Consider the following 27976-nt stretch of genomic DNA (forward strand, 5'->3'; position numbering starts at 1 on the left):
CTTTAGAATACAGATGCACTTTGACAAATAACTGTACTTTATTTAGAACAAAGTTATACCCCACTTTACTATCGCTCGTTGTAAACGCTTATTGAATAAGCAAGTAGGGTTTTATTGAGCTTTGCTTATTTATTCTAACGATCCAATAAGAGTTATGCTTCACAATAAATAGGTTTTCTGAAATATATTTTGTATGCAGTAACATTTTTATCGTTAAAAATGCATTCGAAAAAATCTAGTCAATAATAATTATAGAGAGTACTGCCTTTAAATATAACAAACGTTATACATTAAAGTAGTTCCTGCTGAAACAGTTTTTGTTGCAAAAAATCAAATAGATGGTAGAAGTACTATAAATTATAAAATATTAATCTAACAGTATGAAAATCATTATACAATTGCTAGTATTATTACACATAATACCCATAATGTGCTTGTAATGTCACTTTGATTGCGTTTATTAAATTTTATTCACGTTTAGCTACTAACAGTATTGCGATGTTAACGTAATATCAGAATATGTATTCAGCTCCAGTAAATACGCTTAAAGCTTTGTTTTGACGCGCGAATTTGAACCTTAACGCATTACAATAAGGTTGAATTGCACGTGTTCACTTGTATGGAAAACTAACGAATTGTCGCACGTAGCTAGTGGCGCCGCATAGTGGTGGTTACTAACAACTGCATTGGAGCTCACAAATGTGTATTATTATGCAATATTTTCTAACAATGGGATGTAATTCAAAGAAATAAATAGTTTCTTGAGTAATTTGTAGCTGTATTGATGTCAAATGTGACGAAGTTATAGTTAAATATAAGTTAAATATGTACGGACGCAAATCCATTTAAAAATTGTTTTTTTACATGGATCAACTATATCAAGACTTTTGTTTTATAGACATTTATGTTTAAATTAAAAAAAAATGTAACCACATTTTTTGATCTGGAGGCAAGATGCATTAAACATTAATTAATTGGCCTTTAAAAGGCAAATTCTATTGACCGAGATTTAGTGAATTTTTAAATAATATACCTATATTTATATATAATTATAGATTGGTTAGATACGAAAAAAAGACACGATTTTGAAATAATGACATTTCAATGTTTTTACTATCGAATCAATCATTATTGCATATAATCAATCGAAGTAATTCAATTAAAAGTTATTTAATAATTTAAACAAGTTTTATTTCAACAACAACAAAACAAGTTTTCTAGGTGCTTCGCATTAGTTGTTGTTAAAATTCACGTTTATATCGGTCAAATACACGCCAAAACCAATGATAATGGTATATTCAATAAGTATAGTTTAACGTATTGCACTTAAAAAAATCATCGACTAATTAAAAACGTCTATATCGAGCTCTCTAAGAAATAAAAGATCCTCAAGTGCGACATTATAATTCCGTAATCCCGTAATCCGACGCGACAGGCGTTAAATGACTCGTCCCATACTTTACTGAGTTATCAGTTGACGTATCTTCGCCAACAATGGTACATGTAATGGGCAACATCTTAATAAGTTGAAGGCCCATGTCGACTCAGCATGACGTAGTACACACATGATTATTTTTCAAGGATGACACCTTTGAGTATGTTGCCCGAATGTGTTACAAACGCATTAATCAAAGTGCTTTATAATGATGTTATTTTGTTTTAAGCTATCTTTGAGTTCCGAAATGAAATACGTGACTGATTCACTGTTAATTTTTGAATCCATGAAACAAAAAATATTTTAGATAATAAAGCTTTATTTTACTTTCAGCTAACAGGTCATGAATTACATAAATACAGTACTTAGATACCAACATATTAAATTGAAATTAATCTAAGTAACATAAATTGTTTTAAGAATTGTGTAAAAACGTAAAGAAAATATTTTTGTAAGATTATCATGCATCAAAATAAATCCAGCACATCCAGGATATGCGTTAAGCACCAAACGACGGAGGCAGCTTAAAATATACGTAACGCTAAAGATTCTACCGTATTTATTTAGGGAATTCAAACAACATTTGTTGAACTCTGAAAGGCTGATTTACAGGCGATTCGTGAACGTTGGGTTTCATATACCTAAGAGAATACTACAGTCAAAACCGTTTTCGACGACATCATTTAGACCATACCGGTTATTATTATTATTGACCATTATTATTGTCCCGGCTGAATTCTTCTGTATTAGGTTCTTAATAAATATGTTATCGGCTATTACGACTATCGGTTATAACGACTAAATATGAGTAGTCCTTTCAATGTCGCTATAACAGATTTTGACTGTACTTGATTTTCCAGTGAATTTTTTTTTAAATAATTTTATGGCCTGGCAGTGGTTTCCAGTGCATTCAAGTATAGCCATAGACCAAAATATATATTAAAGAAATCATAAATTAATTACTCTGTGGGATTATTACAGTGCAATGACTGCTAATAGACAATGTCAATGAGAGTTATATAAAAGCTAGATCAACTTTCAATAATCTCACGGCTCAGTGTACAATGACAGGTGTCCTAAAAGTTAAAGTAATCACACCGATGCCTCGAGTCAACCTTCGAGATGCTCGACTGAACAAAATAAAACAGGTAAGAGTTGTCAATGCCCACGCCTTAGGTACGGTAACCTGATATAAGGCGACGTATACGTTTAACACGAGGATCAACGGTCGGTTTGAGTGTATGGTGATACGAGACGCGACAGCGATTTACGGAAATACATGCATTCACCCAAAATCTTAAGTGTTTATTAGGTTGTACCCTTCTAGAGACTGTACAAAATATATTATGTAATATAAAATTATTACATTATGTAATATTACTTGTTTTCATTCGTAGCTTCATTTATTATAATACTTCAGTCGATTCTCCAATAACCATTGTTTTAGACAGCTAAACCTTCATCAGGTATCGCATTGGTGACGTAGATAAATCCGTTTAGGACTTTTTTCGACCTTAACTGTATAATATATTACGGTATATTTTAATAGTAACAATAGCTGAAAATTAATAATTAAAATGACTATGCAAGTAAAAGAACTTTTGTAGCTACGTCATATTAATATTGCTTTAATGGTAATTGTGAGATTTTACAGATTAGGTATTCCAATTAATAATACTAAATCTACCTCGAAATAGAAAATGTATCGTATCATTTGACGATTTAGTTCTAGATATTACAAGACGTCACGCACTGCTCTCATGCCTGACAATACTAAGCTTACAATTGGATAAAATATTTCTTGCAGTTTTCAACCCGATGATATTTCACAATGAATTTATAGATACTGGTTACGGCCGCGTGGATTATTTATTAGGCCTGCTGAAATTTATGATTTTGCGATTGCTAATTATAGATATCAGACTTCATTATATATTTAAAGTTATTGAGAGTTCGTGTATCTATTAGAAAGTATTAACTATTTAGGTATTATGATGTACAATGATGATAAAAAAATACTATTATGTTATGAAGAGATCCATCCGTGTGAAACAACCACATCGGAGTATGAAAGCCACTGACAAATGCAACTGTTTTCTCCTTAAAAATCCTCCAATGACCCTCTTAATAGACAAAATGAGCCGTAAAATGCGTTAAGCAAATTTCTACTTTTAGAATTAAATTTATTTCATAATTAAATATTATGGAACCTTTTCTAAAATATGTAAATTTTTCTAATAAACAACTATATTGTTTGAAAGTCTCTCTCGTCACTGTACACATGCCCGAAAGATCCCATCCGCTCGCCCGTGTCATGAAAGAGGATACTATATCCGATTCATTGTTCTGTTACAAATTTGTCAGTGATCTTTAAAACTTTTTCTTTCAAAACTTGAAACGGGTTATAATCCCTTAAGTAAATCTTCGTCAGAAACGATCAGACCACACAAAAAAGTTTAGAAGTTGGACAACTTAAATGGGACTTTTGTGGCAATGAATTTTTATCAGGTTATTTAGTGACGATTTTTATCAAGTGTTATTTCAAAACTGAAATTGAACCTTAGATCTACCAAGTTATTATTAGGCTATAGTTGCTGCACTCATGGCAGCCTCTGAACGAAACGCATAAATCTGGATTTGTATAATATAAAAACACTGAAAAAATATAAATATGTGGCGCATATCGCCCAGCTATTATATATATATATATTACCGTCGAGTGAAGCCACATATTTTGTTTGTAAGCATTACACATTGTATCATTTGATCGTCGGTTTCCCGTTTCCTTTTGTCTTCTAATATTGTGAACCTCAACCATTGTTATTGTTCAGGGAATGTAACGAAATCCACCTGAGTTGGTAGTCCTTATTGTTTCATTTCTCTTTATTGGATTATGCAAATATTGATACCATTTAAACATTAAACTTTTTAACTTTTAATTACGACTTTGTAACCTGTAAATCATCGTCATATTTTTTTTATTACGTTCGTAATTAATCACAAAGTTAATAGTACTAATTTCAGAAAATCTGTGTAATATTTTAGCTAATATAAATAAAAATACAGGTTCATAAACGTGGTATACAAAGCACTTTAGTCTCAAAAAAATTAAACGTTGTAAAGTCTGTAGAAAATCAGTTTAGCGGTGTAAGCGTAAAATGGCAACAAATAACACAGTGTATGAAGCATGGGTCAATAAACCTTTGAATATAAATATTTATCACCACTTTATATGCGAAAACACAAAAGGAAAATTGCGGAAAGTGTTAAATCATCCGATTTATCGTAAGATAAGACTTCCTCGAAAAATGATCATAAAACCAATTATTTTGATATAGGAATTCGATATCGCTTGCAATTAATGTACAATCTCGTATCAGTTTTGCTAATGATTTATACGTCAAGTTCCTACACTGTACATTGTATCTTTGTATGTTTGTATAAAATACACGACCACACAGAAACCCCACGCTAAACCACTACGCCAGCGCCGCTCATTCGTATCAATGTATATCAGCAATTTAAATTTTTATTTCATGTAAAATTAATTTTGCATAAAACCCGAGCTACCTCCATTATTATTATTTTGCTTCTGTCACGCAAGGAGCGCCGGAGGGCACAACTTAATGTTGACTGATGCTCGCCTCACCGTAACCATCTTGGATAATTCGACTAATTTACGTAATTTAAGTAATTTCCATTCGAAGTGCATGTATGGGTCATTATAAATTTTTCATTTGCCCTAATTTTGAATGCCCGCGAGGGGTTTATTGCGAACGCTACCGAATTCCTAAAACCGATTAGGATATTTCAAAAGAATAGACTTTATTCTTGAACATACGAAAATTCTGGTAAGTCTTTATTTAGGAATGTAAGTTATTTATAGCAGTGTTGAAGTGGCTTCAGCATGCGACTTACATCCTTCAGATCTTGGGTTCGATCCCTGGCTATGCATAAATGCACTTTCTGTGTATGGGTACAATTAACATTTGCTAGAACGGTGAAGGAAAACATCATGAAGAAACCGGCTTGCCTTAGACCCAAATAGTCCACGGTGTCTGTCAGGCACAGGAGGCTGATCACCTCCTTGCTTAGATTGACTATTAATTCTGAAACAGATACAGAACTGAGGCCTAACGACCTAAAGTGGTAGCGGGGCTTTTTATTTAAGTTATTTATTATATTTATAAAGAGCAGGTACTCAGCCTCAGTCGCCTTTCCTATCAAAGTAGGTAGGTAGATAGTATGGAATTAATTTCGTTTTCATTTCTCTATTTTCTATATCTATTACTAGTTGTATTAGATATTACAGAATTTCACTATTAGTATGTGTTATTTCATATTTTGCTGATCCGAGTACTATACAGTTATATACCACACCAAAATCCACTTAAGGGAACACTTAAACCAAGCATTTCTTACAATTAATTTGAATTTTAAGAAATTCTACAATTTGAATTATATTATTAATTATCTTATTATACTAAATTTAGATTTTCTTAGCTTTATTATTTCAAATTCATATTGTTATTTCGTAACCAAGAAATACTGCAAGAAATACCTATATCGTCATGGCAGGATATTCTTCAAAATATCCGCAATTTGTTAAGCGTCGCGTGCAGGGTTTAATATGAATTAATGATATTTAGTGTGTTCGAGGTGACCATCGGAATGGACATCCATTACGCGATGTATCGGCACAATCGAGAACTCGCTACGAGTCACGCAGGGGCACAGGCGAGTGTTTATTGGTAATTTAGATAATATATTAATTTTTATTATATTCCACGCTGTACACGTGACCGGCGATTTGCTTTTAGGTTCAACAGTTAAACACTAACTCATAGTAAGATCTGTTTTTTTTTAAGTTTAATATCCTTTACAGTCCACTGTTGTTACACTTAAAACAGGTGAATTCCTATGGGTAACAATGAAAATACTAACATAGGCTTCTAGAATAGGTTGGGTATTTCTTTCCCTCGAAGACAAATGACGTGTACAATGTTTTATCGGATGCGGAGAATGCGGCAGGGTTAAAATTATAGTTAAAAAATACTTATTTATACTAATAGAACATTTACATAATGATAAATATAAGATAAACGTATCTTACAGAAATTTGCTTTTACAAAATGTGGGGTGACTCAGGTGTAGCGCGTCAGTAGCTGGTTTCTGGTCAATGGGATGTCTGAGCGCAGGTGTGTCACAAGGTTCTATACTAACCCTTAAAGTAAGCATAACTGTAACGAAAATAATTTATTTCAAAATTACGAATGTGAATTTGATTCTTATACATAGCTTATACCAAGTCTGTATAGTAGTTTACTAATCACGTTTATTTATGATTCTATATTACGTTTTAGGCATACGGTGAAGCGCTGAACATTTTTTTTTAGGAATATTAGTATTTGGTGCACCATAATTTCTTTATTTAGGTGTAAAAATATGGTACTCGTATTATGGGGGTACAATCTGAACCGAACATATTCTGCCAATCATATAATGCAATGAAGTGCACACATTTCTTACATAATTTAAAGCTAGAATTTAAGGTATTCTAATTTTATCACTACATACAATATCATTTAGATATTAAAATCACCCGAAAACTGTTAATAGAATAAAATTTGCAAAAGAAATACATTTAAAATTTTTCTTATTCTTTGAATGCTTTTGATAACCTTGAAGGTTAGTAAATATCTGATAGATTTATAATTTAAAATTTAATTCTATTGTGACGTTAATTATGCTGAAAAACCTCTCGTAACTTAATTATACTGTACGGCGTTCATCAGATAGTAAAAACATTTGTTGCGTGCGAAACTAGAATTCCATTTTGCACTTCGCGTTAGCATCAAAGCTCTCGAACCGAGCCGATGATAAATCATTCGTTAACCTGTACCGTCCCAATCTAGAAAATTTCTATATCGAAGGAACAAGGTGAAATTTAAAAGGTTTAAAACCGAAGTGTGTTATTTATTGACACATGTAAACCAACAAGATACACTAACGTAACTTAAACAGCAATGCGATTTAGAAATTGCGCCTGAAAGTTCTAAGGCCCGAATAAATAACTGACACATTGACAATTTAAAACTCACAAAGAAGGTTTAATATTATGACGTGTCTTCACGTTTTCTTTTCTATCTATTCTTTGACTAGATTCTATATGAGCAGAGTGGCGCAGTGGAAGCGTGCTGGGCCCATAACCCAGAGGTCCGTGGATCGAAACCACGCTCTGCTATGTTCATTTTATTACTGTAATGAAAAGTTCTATAAAGCTGTTTCTAGCTCTTTGACTAGGTTCTATATAAGCAGAGTGGCGCAGTGGAAGCGTGCTGGGCCCATAACCCAGAGGTCCGTGGATCGAAACCACGCTCTGCTATGTTCATTTTATTACTGTAATGAAAAGTTCTATAAAGCTGTTTCTAGCTCTTTGACTAGGTTCTATATAAGCAGAGTGGCGCAGTGGAAGCGTGCTGGGCCCATAACCCAGAGGTCCGTGGATCGAAACCATGCTCTGCTATGTTCATTTTATTACTCTAATGAAAAGTTCTATAAAGTTGTTTCTAGCTCTTAGACTAGGTTCTATATAAGCAGAGTGGCGCAGTGGCAGCGTGCTGGGCCCATAACCCAGAGGTCCGTGGATCGAAACCATGCTCTTCTATGTTCATTTTATTACTCTAATGAAAAGTTCTATAAAGTTGTTTCTAGCTCTTAGACTAGGTTCTATATAAGCAGAGTGGCGCAGTGGCAGCGTGCTGGGCCCATAACCCAGAGGTCCGTGGATCGAAACCATGCTCTGCTATGTTCATTTTATTACATTAATGAAAAGTTATATAAAGTTGTGTCTTGCTCTTTGACTAGGTTCTATATAAGCAGAGTGGCGCAGTGGAAGCGTGCTGGGCCCAGAACCCAGAGGTCCGTGGATCGAAACCATGCTCTGCTATGTTCATTTTATTACTCTAATGAAAAGTTCTATAAAGTTGTTTCTAGCTCTTAGACTAGGTTCTATATAAGCAGAGTGGCGCAGTGGCAGCGTGCTGGGCCCATAACCCAGAGGTCCGTGGATCGAAACCATGCTCTGCTATGTTCATTTTATTACTCTAATGAATAGTTATATAAAGTTGTGTCTTGCTCTTTGACTAGGTACTATATAAGCAGAGTGGCGCAGTGGCAGCGTGCTGGGCCCATAACCCAGAGGTCCGTGGATCGAAACCATGCTCTGCTATGTTCATTTTATTACTCTAATGAAAAGTTCTATAAAGTTGTTTCTAGCTCTTAGACTAGGTTCTATATAAGCAGAGTGGCGCAGTGGCAGCGTGCTGGGCCCATAACCCAGAGGTCCGTGGATCGAAACCATGCTCTGCTATGTTCATTTTATTACATTAATGAATAGTTATATAAAGTTGTGTCTTGCTCTTTGACTAGGTTCTATATAAGCGGAGTGGCGCAGTGGAAGCGTGCTGGGCCCATAACCCAGAGGTCCGTGGATCGAAACCATGCTCTGCTATGTTCATTTTATTACTCTAATGAAAAGTTCTATAAAGTTGTTTCTAGCTCTTAGACTAGGTTCTATATAAGCAGAGTGGCGCAGTGGCAGCGTGCTGGGCCCATAACCCAGAGGTCCGTGGATCGAAACCATGCTCTGCTATGTTCATTTTATTACTCTAATGAATAGTTATATAAAGTTGTGTCTTGCTCTTTGACTAGGTACTATATAAGCAGAGTGGCGCAGTGGCAGCGTGCTGGGCCCATAACCCAGAGGTCCGTGGATCGAAACCATGCTCTGCTATGTTCATTTTATTACTCTAATGAATAGTTATATAAAGTTGTGTCTTGCTCTTTGACTAGGTTCTATATAAGCAGAGTGGCGCAGTGGAAGCGTGCTGGGCCCATAACCCAGAGGTCCGTGGATCGAAACCATGCTCTGCTATGTTCATTTTATTGCTCTAATGAATAGTTATATAAAGTTGTGTCTTGCTCTTTGACTAGGTTCTATATAAGCAGAGTGGCGCAGTGGAAGCGTGCTGGGCCCATAACCCAGAAGTCCGTGGAGCGTGGATCGAAACCACGCTCTGCTAACTTTTTTTGACATTTTTATTTATTTAAACAATATAAAAAATTACTATTTAGCCATATGGTTCATATTCATAAATGAATTTTGATTTAAATGATACATGTATAAATCGTTTAAACCTGATTACCATCATTTTTATTTTATTTTGTTTAACCAATGTTTCTTTGCTCGAATGTGTTTCCATTAACAAATTGACGCCTACACAAATAAAAGATTGCAAATATCTCTCACAATAGAACACAAAGGTACTGAATGAACGGATGCATCTACAATTGTAATTCCGAAGAGTTTTGAATGCAGTCCAATACTATTTCGGTCGTCGAACAGTGATCTTTAATTCTTGTTGCGTTTTGTTCTAAGATTGCACCGCATAGTATACGATGGATAGATGAGAGGTATTGATAAAATGGCTGTAGACGTTGAATAGCTATCTAAAATAGAGGCTGCTTTTCGAATTTGAAACTTATTCATATTGTAATAGGGTTGTTTTTTTTAACTCATGGCCGTACCAATCTCTGCTGAAATTGTGGTACTGACAAAATGCCTGAACAATTTAAACGTTGCACCCCGAATAAGTAACTAATATGATATGGTTTATTCTTATATAATATATTATATTAAATTTATAATCCCTATAAGGAATTTAATATTTCCTTTACAAGATACATTGATGTACTTTAAATATGAACGTTAAGTCAGTTTTAAATATTTTTGACAGCTTTTACGTTTTATTGGCATTAGCCTTGAATTTTTTCATGTCACTTTATACAATATGTTAATAAAATTTGTTGCCATACAAGGAAGGTGAAAAGTAAAGCACAGAAAAATAAAAACTTTTTTATGATATTGCTTATCTTAATATATATATATTTCTTGTGTGCGTGTGTATGTGACTGAACTCCTCCTAAACGACTGGACCGATTTAGACGAAATTTTTAGTGTGTGTTCAAGGGGATCTGGGAATGGTTTAGATTCACAATTTGGTCCGCTGGACAAAGTTTTTTTTAATTAATTTTCAATTTATTAGTTGTTGTTGATTTTGGAATGTTTTACATTGGATCCGACAGACGGCGCTACCATCGCAGTGTCAAATTTTAAATAATATTCGAATTTTAATTTTAGTCTGTCCCGAAATTTAAAAAAAGTTTTGTTATCATTGTGTTATATCGTGTGTGACCATGTGCTGGATCGTTAGATATTGTCATAACATTTGAATAATAATTTTCATCAAAATGGCTTATTAAAAATTGAAATTTTGAAATTAAAGACGTGTAGACAGGACAACGTCTGTCGGATCCGCTAGTATTCATTTAAATTTAGAAGAAACAACACAAAAAAGTAAATCAGAAAAAGGTTTACATACATTTCATAAGTTGTCAACTGAACTGTCCGTAGACTAAACTATATTTTCTATTCACAGAATCTAAATTGAAGCAGCGCAGATGTGTCGTCTCAATAATGAATGCATTGTCGGTCAGATTGTATTCAAGACTATTTTCACGTACCGCTGTCCACGTCCGTCACTGAATTGCACAAACGGAAAATTGAAATTAGAATACATTATGCATTTTCTAGTTACAAGTTTTACTTTTATTATCCTCTCTATAATCAGAAGCTGTCTCTGTATTTATTGCACACGATATATACAAAGGTTATGGCTTTGCTGTTACCCATGCACGCCAGGGATTTAGACTTGACAGAGGCGTTTAAGTTCGAGCGTAGGCAATCGCTTCTTGTGTCTCTCAGTCCAAAACTCCCATTGCACATCCTCCTATACCCAATTAAAAAAAAAGATGGAACATCATATTGTTCCGGTAGTTCAAGCTGTTCTCTGCTGCAGAGCAGCTCTATGTAGATTCCTGTTTCGTTCTTTAGGTAAACTGAAGATCGGCCTTCTGCGCCTAGCAATCATTATGTATATACCCATTACCCAGCTATACTCAAGATATTTTGCTCCACTGTACTCAAATACCATTCTATATTCAAAATATGCCAAAAAGTAACAGATTATAATAACACAGATTATGATAACCCTAAGTAGATTTAAAAGAATAATTTATTTTATAAGATGGGCTACGACGCTATCATGAATGAAGACATTTGCCAGCGACGGCGGAACTAGAGTTATTTGATTTATCTCCGGCGAACTATTGAAAACTTCCATTTCATATGGATGTAATCAAGAACAGTACTTCGACGCTGGTTGGAAGTGTATTCATAATGTAAGAAGAGCTTATAATACTTGATATGATCGTCGTATTTACTGCAGTATTCCACTTTTATTAGGAATTCACTACTCACGGATGATGAGAGGGTGACTCGAGCTGTCAGTATGGTGATAATCCTATCTCTTTGCCCAGTTTTCCATAAAAAAAATGCAAGTACAAAAAAAATCATCACAATCAACATTATAGTCTGTAATAACCATATTACCAGGGCTTCCTAACTATATTGCTTTTTAAAGACTTTAAAATCGGTTTAAAAGATTTCTTACTTAACTCATAAACTAAACCTCTGTATAATATTTGTTAAGACAAAAATTTCTAACTAAATACTTTCCAACAGGCTATCAATGACGTCAAAAGAAGACAAATTTAAAAACTGTCCACAAAAAGTCAGTCAATTACTTAGTCGTTCAGAGAATTGCTGATAGCATGGCTAGACACGAGACATCGTATCGTTGTTGGGAATTTCGTAAATTATAAAATATTTGGAATAGGTCCGCTGGCCACCGACGATTCTTGGGCCACACAGACTTTTCGATTGCAAAATCTGTATAGATCATACTATCAATGCTATGATCTACATCGATAATAATTTTTAACTAAATATAATGTATTTATCCGTATTCAAATTTTATTTGTTACTGATTAAAAACAATTAAAGTGCACTTACTAGGTATTTTATTTAAGATTAGGTAATATGAACAAAAGAAAACACACACACATTTAACACTTTTGGATTTACTTAACAGAAAATAGTTTTCACTGAATTAAAATGTGTTTATTTGTGTAATTCTATAATCACTTTTGAACGGTTTGCGATGAAGCGAGGGATTGCGTGCAAGCATAGTTTGACAACGAAAATGACCGTAACTGTGATAGTAACACGTTTTAATTAAAAACGTATTTAGTTTTAATCAATCAACGTAATTAAACTAATCATATTAATAACTGTTTATATTATAATCAAAAATATATTATCCCACAATATTTCAGATTATTTTTATATACCTACTTGATAATTTCAAACATATATCACACTATATATGTATACTACAAAATCCTTTACTAAAACAACACGCTGTAAAATTCCGCTTAAACCATTAAACTACGTGTTTATCATTGGATTAAAAAAAGCTCACCCATTTGTCTGTCTGTATGTCGCGGGTGGTCTCCGGCTCAGACATTTCAATAATGACGTTTCTCAAACCACTTTTACAGATAAAATGCGAAAAAATCTAACCGTACAATGCTTCAAACCTTTCCCTGAAATAAAGGAAAAAACTATTCGATGTACTTATAAAAATACGTCATAAAAATAAAATGATTATTTTCATAAAATTATTACATTACTAGCGACCCGCCCCGGCTTCGCACGGGTGCAATGCTGATACTAAATACACTACAGAAAATCTGTGAACGTTGTATATAAAAATGTGGGTTATCCATAACAGATAGACATATACCTCACAGTATGTGATAGTAACAACCTGGAATTTTGAATTTAGCTTATCACCGATTTTTGGGATAGTGACATAGGTGACAATTCAAGACAAAATAAATGATCTCAACACTAATCATGGGCTTTTAACAAAAATTCCAAACCATTTCATATTATTTATTAGTGACCAGGGAACCTAAACAATTGTAAGTTTTTAAGACTATTTTGTAACATAATGCACGTTGAAATCAATCAACAGTTTTAAATATGAATTAAATTAAAAAATTATTGATTAATTACAAGGTATTTTACTCTATAATTATCTTGTGGCGCGTCTTAAAGCAATGTTTAATATATACAAATAAATTTTTCAAACATTCAAATAGCCCATACCATTCCAGAAACGAAGCCATAACTAATAATAATAACTATAACATTCAAAACAAAACAAAAATAACAGCAATCTGTTTTTGCTTGAAATATGTTAAAGTTATAAAAACCATCTAAAACTATTTTCAAAATGTCCCATATTACGTAATCCTATAGAACTTCGGCATTGTAAACATTATTACCCGCCTAATAAAACTGCCGACATATTGTGCGTCAGGTAAAAAGGTCGTAATGTAAAGGAGCCGACGAAGGCAGAGGCAATCAACGAGTCTAAATATTTGCTCTCGTTATTGCTCGATATAGGTTTACCCAAGTTAATAATTATCAAAAAAAAAAAACATAAGAAAAGGCGTTTAACTACTTCAATGTTTATTCCAAGAATACTGTTATTCTGATTTTGGGCTTTGTTCTTACATAGAAAAAGGTTTCAAACGTATTTTTACTAAATAATATTCGGTTTTAAAGAAGTTATTAAAAATTCAGTTTGTGTTCTTTAGATCCGTGACACTCCAATATGGTAGGTAAAAGTCAGACATATTTCTGTTTACGCAGACACTCATCTAGTTATAGGCGGCCAGTGTCAATCCGAATAAAATATTGTTTCAACGGACATTGATTCAGATTCTATAGTATATATTTGAACTAATATACAGAGGCGTTATAAGGGACTCAAGTAAGATTCTAATATTGCGTAATGGTAGGCACAAAAACGTTATGACATTTTGAATTACTTAAATGTCAACTGTATTTAGTAATAATTAAAAAAAAACCAAATGAATCCTTTGAATAAAATTAAGATTATAATACATTGCAAGGTATGTTTAAATATTTTTTTAGCATCTTGGTTTCGGTCCGCTTCCACTGCGTCACTGTTTACATAGAAACTAGTCAGCGAGCAAGATACACTTTAGTAGAATTTTTATTAGAGTAATAAAATAATCATAGCAGAGCGTGGTTTCGATCCACGGACCTCTGGGTTATGGGCCCAGCACGCTTCCACTGCGCCACTCTGCTTATATTGAACCTAGTCAAAGAGCAAGAAACAACTTTATAGAACTTTTCATAAGGGTTATAAAAGGAACATAGCAGAGCGTGGTTTCGATCCACGGACCTCTGGGTTATGGGCCCAGCACGCTTCCACTGCGCCACTTTGCTTATATTGAACCTAGTCAAAGAGCAAGAAACAACTTTATAGAACTTTTCATAAGGGTTATAAAAGGAACATAGCAGAGCGTGGTTTCGATCCACGGACCTCTGGGTTATGGGCCCAGCACGCTTCCACTGCGCCACTCTGCTTATATTGAACCTAGTCAAAGAGCAAGAAACAACTTTATAGAACTTTTCATAAGGGTTATAAAAGGAACATAGCAGAGCGTGGTTTCGATCCACGGACCTCTGGGTTATGGGCCCAGCACGCTTCCACTGCGCCACTCTGCTTATATTGAACCTAGTCAAAGAGCAAGAAACAACTTTATAGAAATTTTCATAAGGGTTATAAAAGGAACATAGCAGAGCGTGGTTTCGATCCACGGACCTCTGGGTTATGGGCCCAGCACGCTTCCACTGCGCCACTCTGCTTATATAGAATCAAGTCAAAGAATAGATAGAACAGAAAACGAGATTAGCTTACTTTTTATTTGTTAAATACCAGAAAAATAAATCTTTATCGTAAGCCTACAATAATGTATCACTTAAAATAATGATATATCTAACTGTTTGTTTAGCGATTTGCGAGACCAATTACGTAAAATTCTTATTAAGCCATCAAATTCGATTCGTGCTCAGTTTTTGCGACCTTTTTTGAGGATCCTTTAGTTTGATATTTTTAATTGCTCGCTGGATTCGACGTTTAGCTGTTATTTTTTGTTTGGAATGTTTTTATTCTGATGTTTTAACCGCCTACCTTTAAACCACTATTCATATTTCGTCCCTATATGAACCACTAGTATTAGTATAGTGGTTTAGTGGTAAGTTTTGAGGTCGTGTATTTACTTCTGCTACAAAACTAACATATAAAAAGCCTTCTTGACGAAACCACTGTTAGAAGAGAAAAGTATCTTGTTCGTATTATTAAGTTAACCATTTAACATTAAAGAAAAATACAAATTAAAATTTAATTCGCCGTAAAGTTTATACCATAGAAAATGCACTATATATGTTTTATACAAATAAATAAATGTAGATATAAAATTAATATACATTATTTTCACAGCCCAAACAGAGAACTTTCTATTTGTGCAATATGCTCGTTTTAATATCTAAAACATATAACCATTTATGAGTAAAGCTTCGTAAAGCTAGCAGTATCTGCTAAGTTTGTAAAGCAACTCCGTCGTAAAAAATAACCAAACTTTATGGTACTCAAAGATCAAACGAACGTTCTCTGGTTTTGAAATCGTTCTAATAAGGTTTTTTCGAAATACGATACCGGATAAACGAATGCGCTAATTATAAGTATTAGTAAGACAAAGAGGCTGCGAGGTTTATCTTTCTTATTAGTGTTCTTTGAATACTGTGAGAAAGTTTTGAGTTTTGAAAGTGATTTCATTAATTCCAATCTGTCGTCTACCCTACGGTTACAAATTATGCCGTAGTTTTTACAATTATTTCGATTAGTTATAATTTAATACAAGAGAATTTTACGAATTATTGTTGTTATATAATAGCTATGAGAAATACTAATGTTATATTATTTCAGTAGTTTATTACGATTATTATTTATTAAGTATCTATAATATGTATTCGAACCCTGGATGTGAATAAGTTTATATCTAAGCAATTTATACTTCTTCATACTAAATCGTGATGAAACCAATACGAACGGTATTGTACCAACCAATAATGTGTCAAGCGTATTACAATGTCTCTTGCCTGTAAATATTACAAAGTTCTAATGAAGATACTGAGAATGGAGACTAGCGCAAAATCTGATTCCGGATGACGACCCAGTACATTTTTGACATACCCAGTCAGTGTTACGCCTTCATACATATATACAACCATACTGTTACACTTCACACTAGAGAAATAATTGTATGTAATTATATAGTAAGTAAAAACTTAATCGAATAACGAATTCAGTTTTTATAGATTACCGCGCGGTCACCAGCACTATAAATCTACGGATTAAACTAACCTAGCGAGATTGCAATCGTCTACCTATCGATAATTGTGCCGATATCGATGTCCTAGAACCGAAGAATCCACCAGAAGATTTAAAACTAAATTGAATCGGTTTAGGAAGTAACGAGTTTTCCTATTTACTATAATCGTATATGTTTCTATTGTTAAATAAATTTATATCATTTTCTTTTTGCGGAACACATAAAAGGATATTACAACTCAAGAAATATTTACGGAAAAAGTGTGATATCTCAAAACGGGTTATAGACTAATATATATTATATATAAATGGATATAGTGTGTATTGACTATAGTAGATAATGTAGAATAACTTAAATAGAACGCCCTTCATTTCAGATACTTTTATGTACATTAATAATTGTACGTATAATGTCATTCATTCCTAGGTATATAGGTGTGCCCGGTTTTCGGCAAAGGCCTCCTCCAAATCGTGTCATTTCTGTCTGTACTGTGCCTATCTCTGCCATGTACCTGCTGTTTCCTTGTTCTTGTCCAACCAGCTTCTAAATTATCTTCTTCTTATACGTTTATGGTACCTTGGGCACCACTTTAATACTTTGTTTGATTGTACTACCTTAGTATACAGTGTATGCCAATTGTTCTTAATTGTTTGGCTATTTTTTTATTTGTTTATTATCTGTAATTGAATTAATAAAATATATAGCTATCTATATCATCTATGGACGTAGTTATGTTCATAGATTAATTAATCTTTCTTTGTGTATATAAACACTGGTATATTCAAGACAATCGCCGTGAGGAAGCCGGCATGTCTGCAAGCTTCAACCCAATAATCGAAGACATATGGCACAAAAGGCTGATGTACTATACAGGAATGGATCAATGAAACATTTAGGCACCAGACTTTTGACCCAGTGGAAAAAGGAGCCTTACATGGAGTTGATATAACAAGTTATTACAACAAACTCCAAAGTGAAATTAGAATTATCCCTGAAGAAATTCAATACGTTAGTTAAACGTAAATTAATGTATTAAGCTATATATTTTATTTTGATTATTTAAATGATCCTAATCCTTGAGATTGATTTGCTCCAGTTCAAATATTATGACTGCTCTGCCTTACAAACAATTTGTATGACTCAAAACATGGCGATAAAAAAGAGTGGCGGAGAGTTTCTTGCCAGTTCTTCTTGCCCGCTCTAAATCCTTTACTTGCGAACTGGTAGTTAATCTAATTTTAAATTTAATTTAATATATTTTCTGTTGACGTTCATAAGTGTACTTGGTTACCTATATGAGTAAAGTTATTTTGAGTTTGAGTCGCTAAAACTATCATGACATGAGAACATAATAAGAATAAAAGGGTCAATGTACGCTAATGTGTTTATTAAAAAAAATATATCGACTCCTGTACAGTGCAAAATGAGGATTGTCGTAAAATATTTCTCGTCTTCGAAAGCCTCGTAAATTCAATTGGCATATTGAAATAAATGGCTTGTAATCTTATACCCAAACAGGCGGAAAACAACCGAATAAGCAATATCAAATTACTATACAGAATCATTCTTTGCTCTTTTTCGGTGCCTGTCAAACGATTTCTTTGTAAATGTAGTGTTTTAATAAGATGAGAAATACTAGACAATGTCTCGAAAAAGTTTGTAGGTTAGCATAAATTATAGTTAAAAAAATATTAAAATAGTCCTAATTGAGTACATAGGTCAGATTGAACTCATTTTAAGAGAAAGGATTATTCATAAAAGCAACCATTGGGATAACACGATTTTAATGTATTTATTACCCCTTTTATCACAGCGCAATATAAGTGACAGAGTACTTTGTACGGTATATTTGACTGTATATTTTTTAACAATAAAGTTAAGATTATATTTATTGTCTACTTTTTAGAAAATTGTGAGAACGTAAATCGATTATGTTGTCGACATACTAATACTAATATTTGATTTATAGATGTCAAATAGATTTAAGTCATTAGTATACTATTACAAAAAATCAGACATTTCAGATGAGGTATTTAGATATATATTACGTGAAACGTCACGGCAGTTTTCTTTAAATTTAAAAAATATATGTATATGTATATATGTATGATAAAGCTGCGAGCCCTGACATAGTATTTTTTTTAACTTAAAAGGGTTCCCACATCTTACACAATGTAATGCATATGTGAACGAACGTATCTATGTTTTTTTTGCTACAATAGAGTTAAGAAAAGAGAGTGCGATTTTTCATGAATTACAATCTAGCCTAAACCATATTATGGCCATTGGTAATATTATGTTGACTTAATTTTCTATAGTACTAGTAAATGTTTATTGTTCAATGTTCATTAATTCTTAGTATTCTATAATGTTTTGACACTATGTTCTTGAGTCCGAGAAACGTATTTTACTGATCGATATCGATAGATACTATCGATCAACAAAGAGTTGTTTTTCTTTAACTTTTATTAACTAATACATAAATATAGGAAATACGTAATATATTTTTAAACCATCAAAGACACGTTAATCCACACTAAACTTGTTTGTACTCGTAAATCATCTCGTTTTTTGTAACGAACTAATCAATTTGTATGGCTTAATTAAAATTATTCAACAAAAAACATTTTGAGTAAAGAAGTCGGTAACCATTAGTCTCACTAATTACGAAATTTTACAACCACAATTTATTTTTATTACTATTAGAAAATTTTCTATACGGCAACCGATCGTAAAGAAATTATTACGAATCGTAATTTCAACTAATAAAAGTTGAAAGTAGAGTTAAACTGAAAATTATGTTGTAAACCGTTTGTAGACAATAGTGAAGTTTAATGTAATTTAAAATAATTTTGTTGGAATTAACTACCCCTATATAGCTGAGGAAGTGAAGTGTAAAGTAGTAGGTATATTCTGTAGAATAATACATTTAATAGCCTTAATCCTAACCGCAATCTGAGACTAAAATATACGAAGACACATAAATAACAAATATGAATTTTCCTTACTACGCTAGGAAATTAAAACTGAATAAATTTTCAGAATGCGAAATTCCACCCGTTTCACCTTGACATTTGGCGTTACACGACAGCGCTTTATGGAACCAGCTGCCACTCTAGGTAGATTTTCTATACCGTTACAACTTGGGCTTGAATTCTCCTGACATGACTCCGGAGCCTTTCGGACTCCCTTCAAGATAAAAGGGAACTACGTTTAAGCTATGCGGCTAGAAACGCACTTGCAAACGTCCTGTTGTTGCAGGTGGCCGGCGGGAAGCACAACTGTAACGCCCGAACTCAAAAATTAATCCACAATATCTGATCGAAAACAATCTGAGATCAGACCGTAACAGTCGTCAATCAATATCCTATTTTATATCAATACATCGATTGGTTATCGGCACACTTATATCAATATTTGGATTAAGATCTCATCATGGTCAAAAATGGATTGAGACAGGTAATTGGGTTTGGACGTAAGTGACCTGCTGGTGTGTGTCCTGTGCTGCAAAAATCAAGAATATTTTTATACACCGTCTAACATAAAATATTGGCGTAAGTACACATACCATTTGCGAATTTTAATCAAATTAAATTAAAATGTATTTGTTCATGTTGGTACTTATACGTCAATATTAATTTGCTTTCACAAAAATGAGGTGTAAAATTACAGGATAACTAACAAGGGCTGATGTGAGACGCGATTAAAATCTATGAATGACGCTTATTAACCAGTATCAGTATTAAATATTTAAATAAAAAACTGCAAATCTTTGAATACTGGGCGTTCCGACAATGAGGACGTCAGTAACTGCCCTTTGAGCTGTCAGCCTCTTGAAGGAAGCAGGGCAATTATATTGAAAATGCTATCTTAAAAAATAATGGTCTTGAGTCAAGTGACATAAGGATCTTATTAGCACTTCACAAGTACTTGGCTATATAAATAAGGCTATATACATGTCTGACATCCTTTTCATTCAAAGTGCATACCCGTCTCTTTGATTCGTTTAAGCATAGCGAAGCCGAAATGTCAAATTTGACAATTCAATGTAGGTTTTGTAGAAATCTACTTGGTTCTTGTTAGCCTATACGAAAGATTACTGGAGACTAATTTAAATTTCAAGGAACGGAAGAAAACGATAAACATATGTACCTTAAGTCGAGTTTAATTGCAAGAAATATTAAATTCAACTTAAAGAGGAAGGAAAGTGAGGATGCCTATTCTTTGATCTAAAAATTATGACGCGACTAACGCCCAATCCCAAAAACCTATCTCAATCCATTTTTTATCATCTGAGACATCTTAATCCAAATATTGATAAATGTGTGTCAATAACCAATTGACGGATTGTAATAGCCATCTGTCGATACAAGCTATCCATGGTAGATCGGGTCGGTGTATGTGGGTAGACCTTTGTATGAAAATGACTGTTCAACTGTGCCAATATCCTCTCTTAAGATTTTAACTTACACCAGTTTTTAAAATAATTAAAAAGCTTTTTGATATGTTTTAAACATATAAATGTGTATTTTAATATTATTTGTACGTTTTTTTTAATTTATTATTTACTTTATTTGGTTTTTTATTGATTATTATCAAATATTAGTGTAAAGAGCGAAGAGATTGCATTCTATCCGTCGCCAAAAATTGATTGTCTTCGTAGGGTTTGATTATTGGGATGCAGAGAGGAGATCGATCGACTGTCAGGGTCTGATCTCAGATTGTTTTGGATTGTGGATTTATTATTGGGTTCGGGCGTTGCAAACACGCAGCGATACACCCCATGCCCAATTGAGTTATAACAGTACCTTATACAAATCAAGGTATGTACTTAATGTGTACGTAAATGGATTACTAAGCGCGTCAAACGTAAGGCAGATACCTTAGAAGAGCTTGCTTGTGATTGGTCGATTCGTAGGAGGTAGGGAAAGTTATAAAACCATTATCAAATTACTACGCCCAAACGGATCGTGTGACTAATCGGCATTAATATTTTAATTAAATTAGTCATAATTCTCCAATAAATACATATAAAAGAATTGAAAGCGGTGTGTGAATACAATAAATAATTTGAGTCTATAAAACTGGGTTGAGCAAGAGTTGTTTTGAATTTTTTATATCCAACTATCAAAACATGAAAAATTTGTGCTATTATAAAGCATTTCTTTGCTCCATACAAACTATTTTCATACATACTTTGAATCTAAGAAGACAGAGCTGTTCAATTATTTTCACTTAATTTAATGAATTTCTCTGGTGTATTAAAGTGTTTGTTTCGGTTGAACCATTAATAAATTAGCAAATGAAATTACTTGAAGCCTGTAATTTGTATCGAGTGCTTTTGAGTGTTACCATAAATAATAATAAAATATATTATTATGTAAAAGCAACCATAGATTTTTATATAAAAATAGCAACACTGTATTACACAGGCGTGAATAGTAAGCGAAAATTATGTGATTCCCCTAGCTTGATATGTTTTATTTTTAAATACGGGAGTCAGTTTTCGACGTGACTCTATTTCGAATCCTTACCCTTTGATCGTATTTGCAACGGCCAACATCGTTCGAATAGTAACATGAAATTTATAGGAAATCACGGACCACGTCTGCGTCCACCATATTGTATATGAGCTTTTAAAAACAGCCATAAACTAAAGACGCTTTACTCAAGTATAGCTCAGCTTCAAGTGCTGTTGTGTACACTACTCTACAAGAGTAGGGAACATCTACAAGGAACATCTACTATACAAGAAAATCGTCAAAACGTGAACCCGGGCGAGTCGATAACTTGTAGTATATTGGATTAAAATCTGAACAATAGGACTTTTTCTGAGGCGAATTGGAAAATTACGGTTATTTAGGTCGAGTCTATTGCAGTTACAATTTAATTAAGCTATCGTTTACGGATATTACCTTTACGATGCGTTAAATGATATAAACTAATAATAATATAAATGTTTTTTATTACATAAATCTTATTGTTACAATATTTTTACCTACTTTGTTAAGCTTTTCTATCAAAGCTTATTCAAATATTTATACATAAACAAAAACACATAATGTACTATGACTTTTATTATTTTAGTCGTTAGGTAGGTACTATCAACTATGTATTATGTATATTGCAGCCTACACCATGGCAAGATATTATCTTTACATTTAGAATTAAAATTATCCTCCATTTAGTACAATGCTTATTTTCGCACACTTTTCTACGGGGGGGTGTAACTCAGTGGTAGAGTGTCTGCTTCGCATGCTGAAAGTCCTGGGTTCAAATCCCAGCACCTCCACATAATAAGTTTTTGTGTTTCTTATTGAATGTTTAGTATATAATTTGCAACTTTATTTTTCTTTGACGTGGCAATACAATTTCTAAATACTACCTAATCTTATTTTTAAATGACTTCCAAAAAATAGAAGTAGGTATACGATTCAACTAGCTAAGTACTAAGTAAGTTTCTTTTACTCAAATTTCAATTTACATTACATTAACAAAGGTGTGTAAACACATTCCACAAAAAATTATTTTCGCTAAGTAAAATAAATAATAAGGTCTATCTTACCTTTGTTGTAAGGACATGAGACACGATAGTGGCAATTTATTATATTTATAGCTATTACAAACTCATCCCCAAAAACCTTTTCAACTTTGAAAAGAGGTTATAATAAATAAAAACCCAACTATCTATGTGGTTTCATAAACTTCGTTTAAAAAGTCTGTTTCCTCAGGTCTTCTAACAAAATATATAATTACTACACATAGCAAAGTTTCATTGATAAGAAAATTTTACTCCCCATAAAAGCATGGTTTTGCTTACATGCGAATAGTCCAGAAAGGAGGCTTTCGACCGTTAAATTTACGACTTGTTGAAGAAAGCCTTGCTTCCGCTCGAGATCTCTTTTATAATTTATTTGTGATGCTACATTCTTATATAGTATACATAGATACTGCGTTGTTTTGTTTATTTCAAATAGGAGTGATAAAGTGTAATACGAAAGGACATGTAAATAGTTTCCGTATCTTAAAAGAATAAGTTTTTTATTTAAACAATTCGTTTTGTACATATTTAAACATTTTTAGATTCCTTCGTTCGATTTCAGAGTGCAAGGATGTTAGTCTATGGAATGTAAATTTGGTGCCTTCAGCAATTATTATAGAATACATTACTTATTATCTATGTTATATCTGGTATCTATGATTTGCTCTGTGTAATATAATTAAGTCTACTTCTTTTTTCGCCATTGTCTTGTTAACATTAAAATATAATTAACACAGTGATTAAATAAAATACTCGTTTCATTTAACAGGTTATGGGCCCAGACCACCTGATTTTATTTAAAAACAAAATAGTTAAAGTGAAAAGTACGAAATTGAGTTCAGTATAACCTCAAAACTCGCCACGCGTTTTTCAATTTTCTTCATCAGCAAAAAATGTCTTCAAATAATACGATGGCACTGATTGAAAAGCTGACTGGAAGAGAAAACTATCCTACGTGGAGATTTGCAGTGCAAACCTACCTCGAACATGAGGAATTATGGAGTTGTGTCACCGCGAAAGACAATGAAGCAATTGATCCCAAACTTAACACAAAAGCGAAGTCGAAAATTATCTTATTAGTACATCCCATCAACTATGTACATATACAAGAAGCCAAAACAGCTAAAGAAGTTTGGAATAATTTAGCCAAAGCTTTCGATGACAAAGGTTTGATACGCCGAGTTGGTCTGTTGAGAGATCTGATCAATACAACACTTGAAAATTGTCTGAACATTGAAGATTATGTTAACAAGATCATGACCACTGCTCACAAGTTAAGAAACATTGGTTTTGAAGTCGATGATGAATGGCTTGGGACTTTATTACTTGCCGGTTTACCAGAAATGTATCAACCAATGATCATGGCACTTGAAAGCTCTGGTGTGACAATTACAGCTGATTCTGTGAAGACTAAGCTTCTGCAAGAAGTGAAAAGCTCTGAGTCTAGTGCATTGTATGTCAAAAGTAAGGGAAATCAGTTTGTCAAACAAGCTCAAGATAAAAACAAAACAAGTAAAGGTCCAAGGTGCTATGTGTGCAATCAATATGGGCATATAAGCAAATATTGCCGAAGTAAGAAAAAGGAACAGAAGTCTAAGGAGAACACAGATTCTGGGTATGTTGCTGTGCTATCTGCAACAATAAACAACGACAATAATTGGTATATTGATTCTGGAGCTTCAATGCATATGACAATGAATCGTAACTTGATTTACGATGAAATTACACCTCCACTTTCCACAATAAGAGTAGCTAATGACAAGAAGCTAGTTGTGAAGGCCTGTGGAAAGGTAAATATTAATGTTGTCAATACACAAGGTAAGTTGGAAACTATCAAGGTACAGAATGTTCTCTATATTCCTGAGTTGGCTACGAATCTTCTCTCTGTCAGTCAGATAATAAATAGTGGCTGTCAAGTACAATTTGACAAACAAGGTTGTAAAATTTTGAATAAAACAAACAAGCAAGTTGCAGCTGCTAAAATGATAAATAATATGTACAGGCTAAATACACATAGTATTCCAGCATACATATCTGCTTCAACAGAAAATGATGATTTCTACTTATGGCATCAGCGTATGGGTCATTTGAACTACATTGACCTGAAGAAGCTGGACACCTGTGCTGAAGGTGTGCAAATGTCCCTGAGCAGTAATGTGACCTGTATTTCCTGTATAGAAGGTAAACAAACAAGCTTGCCATTCAAAAGTGAAGGTTTCCGAGCAACAAAATTGCTAGAACTTGTTCACTCCGACGTATGCGGGCCCATGGAAGTGAAGTCACTTGGAAATGCAAGAAAAACTTGTGGGCTGAAGCAATAATGACAGCAGCATACATAGTGAACCGTTCACCTACACGAGCACTAAATTATAAAACACCTGAGGAGATGTGGAGTGGAAGGAAACCTGATGTAAGTCACATGAAAATATTTGGTTGTTATGCAATGGCTCAAATACCTAAAGAGAAAATTAAGAAATGGGACTCTAAATCACAGAAACTTATTTTTGTTGGCTATTGTGAAAATAGTAAAGGATATAGATTATTAGATTCCAAAACAAAAAATATCATAAAAAGTAGAAATGTAATTTTCCTAGAGAATAGTATAACAAGAAATGTGGTTCCTCTCTCATTGTCAGAATCAGAAAATAAAGAATCAGATCATGTAATTGAAAGTTTTTCAAACCGTGAAGATAACACCACAGATTTGTCGTCTCATACACCCGTGGATCACAGCGATGGTTCTGATGACCCTGAGTATGTACCGGAGATGTCAGTGAAGTATCCCCAGAGTTCTAATATTACACTTCGTCCTCGAAATAAAATTAAGAAGAACACAGAACCTAAGACATACCTATGCTCAAGTAATGTACCACTCTCTGTCACACCACAAACATATGCAGAAGCATTGTCATCAAAAGACTCTAACTTGTGGATGAAGTACATTGAAGAGATGCTGAAAAGATTTAACATGTGTGATACCAATACTAATAGCATTCCTGCTGATCCGCATGTTACTTTGGTAAAAAGCACTGAGTCTGATAGCAACAACAAACACATTCCTTACAGAGAAGCTGTGGGTTCTCTCATATTTGCTGATATAGTGAGCAGACCTGACATCATGTATGCAGTGTCAACAGTTGCTCGCTTCCTCAATAATTATGATCAGATGCATTGGAATGCGGTAAAGCGTATTTTTAAGTATTTAAAAGAAACAAAACATTTTGGACTCTGTTTCAGATCAACTCAAAGTAACATACTTGAATGTTACTCTGATGCCGACTATGCCAATGATCCTGACACCAGAAGGTCTATCACTGGTTACATCTTCATGAAAAATGGAGCAGCAGTGACGTGGAGCACTCAACGACAATCAACCGTCGCTCTGTCTACCACTGAGGCAGAGTTTATGGCATCCTGCTGTGCTACAAAAGAAGCTCTCTGGGTTCGGCAGTTAATGCTTGATATTAACGAATATAAACAGAGTTGTATTAATCTTCATATAGATAATCAAAGTGCTATTTGTTTGATCAAGAATAATGATTTTCATAAACGATGTAAACATATTGATATTAAGTATAACTTTGTAAAAGAAAAATACGCACAAAAAATTGATAGATTTGAAATATGTTAGTACTAATAGTCAGTTAGCTGATATATTTACAAAAGCTCTATGTAAAGTAAAATTTCAATATTTCAGAGAGAAACTTGGTGTGATTGAGAAACCAAAAATGTAAAGCTATCATATTACTGTGTTGCTCAAGTATGTTTATATAAAGTTTTATAACTAAGCTATTTAATGTTTGGTTTTCATTTGTAAGCTTTAATAGAAGGCTCAAATTTAGTAGGAGTGTTAGTCTATGGAATGTAAATTTGGTGCCTTCAGCAATTATTATAGAATACATTACTTATTATCTATGTTATATCTGGTATCTATGATTTGCTCTGTGTAATATAATTAAGTCTACTTCTTTTTTCGCCATTGTCTTGTTAACATTAAAATATAATTAACACAGTGATTAAATAAAATACTCGTTTCATTTAACAAAGGATGACATCCTTGCATCCGGCTGTACAGCTATGGACTTTTTGTCTATGTGAGTGGCTATATGCCTATTACAAAGAAACATGATAACGAAATAGATACAACAATCTGAGGCCCTGAAATACTCCACTACCCGTTTCATGTGCAATGTCCAATATTCATTTAAAGTTTTACGAAAAATTTAAGTTCTAAGCTATCCCACACTGCTCACGGTGTGCCAATTTAATTTAAAATCGGATAAGTAGTTTAGGAGTCCATCGCGGACAAACATCGTGACAGGAGATTTATATATATTAAGATTAAGATAATAAAAATAATAATAATAGCCTTTATTCTTTCACTTCCTTAATTCACTTTTAGGGTATCTGTGTGCCCTTTTTTGTCAAAGGCATCCATATAACATATAAGATCCTAAATGGCATATGACCATTTTAAATTTTACAAAATAATCCTGAGATTAAACCCTCCAACCAAAGAAACAAACTGTTCATCTTTACAATATTATTGAGATGTATGGTATAAATTTTACTTGCCATTATTTTTTATATTGATTGCAGAATGCATCACATTCGGGGTTACACTGCAATGAATCTCATAATATAGGCATTACACGTCAGCCATAATCATGCGGTCATGTCCAATCTTTTCGGATGGGGCCCATGTTCACGTTGTGTAAAATTTATGGAAATTGCATCTCCACAACGAGTTCGTCAGGGGGTGA

At 33.4% G+C, this 27976-nt stretch overlaps 10 non-coding genes across 10 annotated transcripts; 6 read left to right on the top strand and 4 right to left on the bottom strand.

Moving 5' to 3' along the window:
• The first annotated feature begins 7607 nt into the window (after positions 1 to 7607).
• Trnam-cau lies at positions 7608 to 7679 on the top strand. Its single transcript has one exon. It is a non-coding gene; the product is annotated as a tRNA-Met (tRNA).
• A 69-nt stretch (positions 7680 to 7748) lies between these two features.
• On the top strand, positions 7749 to 7820 carry Trnam-cau. The gene has a single exon. It is a non-coding gene; the product is annotated as a tRNA-Met (tRNA).
• Positions 7821 to 7889: 69 nt separating this feature from the next.
• On the top strand, positions 7890 to 7961 carry Trnam-cau. The gene has a single exon. It is a non-coding gene; the product is annotated as a tRNA-Met (tRNA).
• A 351-nt stretch (positions 7962 to 8312) lies between these two features.
• Positions 8313 to 8384, top strand: Trnam-cau. The gene has a single exon. It is a non-coding gene; the product is annotated as a tRNA-Leu (tRNA).
• A 915-nt stretch (positions 8385 to 9299) lies between these two features.
• Positions 9300 to 9371, top strand: Trnam-cau. Its single transcript has one exon. It is a non-coding gene; the product is annotated as a tRNA-Met (tRNA).
• A 5139-nt stretch (positions 9372 to 14510) lies between these two features.
• Positions 14511 to 14582, bottom strand: Trnam-cau. Its single transcript has one exon. It is a non-coding gene; the product is annotated as a tRNA-Met (tRNA).
• Positions 14583 to 14792: 210 nt separating this feature from the next.
• Trnam-cau lies at positions 14793 to 14864 on the bottom strand. Its single transcript has one exon. It is a non-coding gene; the product is annotated as a tRNA-Met (tRNA).
• Positions 14865 to 14933: 69 nt separating this feature from the next.
• On the bottom strand, positions 14934 to 15005 carry Trnam-cau. Its single transcript has one exon. It is a non-coding gene; the product is annotated as a tRNA-Met (tRNA).
• A 69-nt stretch (positions 15006 to 15074) lies between these two features.
• Trnam-cau lies at positions 15075 to 15146 on the bottom strand. The gene has a single exon. It is a non-coding gene; the product is annotated as a tRNA-Met (tRNA).
• A 7746-nt stretch (positions 15147 to 22892) lies between these two features.
• Trnaa-cgc lies at positions 22893 to 22964 on the top strand. Its single transcript has one exon. It is a non-coding gene; the product is annotated as a tRNA-Ala (tRNA).
• Positions 22965 to 27976: the final 5012 nt, after the last annotated feature.

The sequence above is a fragment of the Pieris rapae genome, chromosome 6 (assembly GCF_905147795.1).
Source record: "Pieris rapae chromosome 6, ilPieRapa1.1, whole genome shotgun sequence".
NCBI classification, from domain to species: domain Eukaryota; kingdom Metazoa; phylum Arthropoda; class Insecta; order Lepidoptera; family Pieridae; genus Pieris; species Pieris rapae.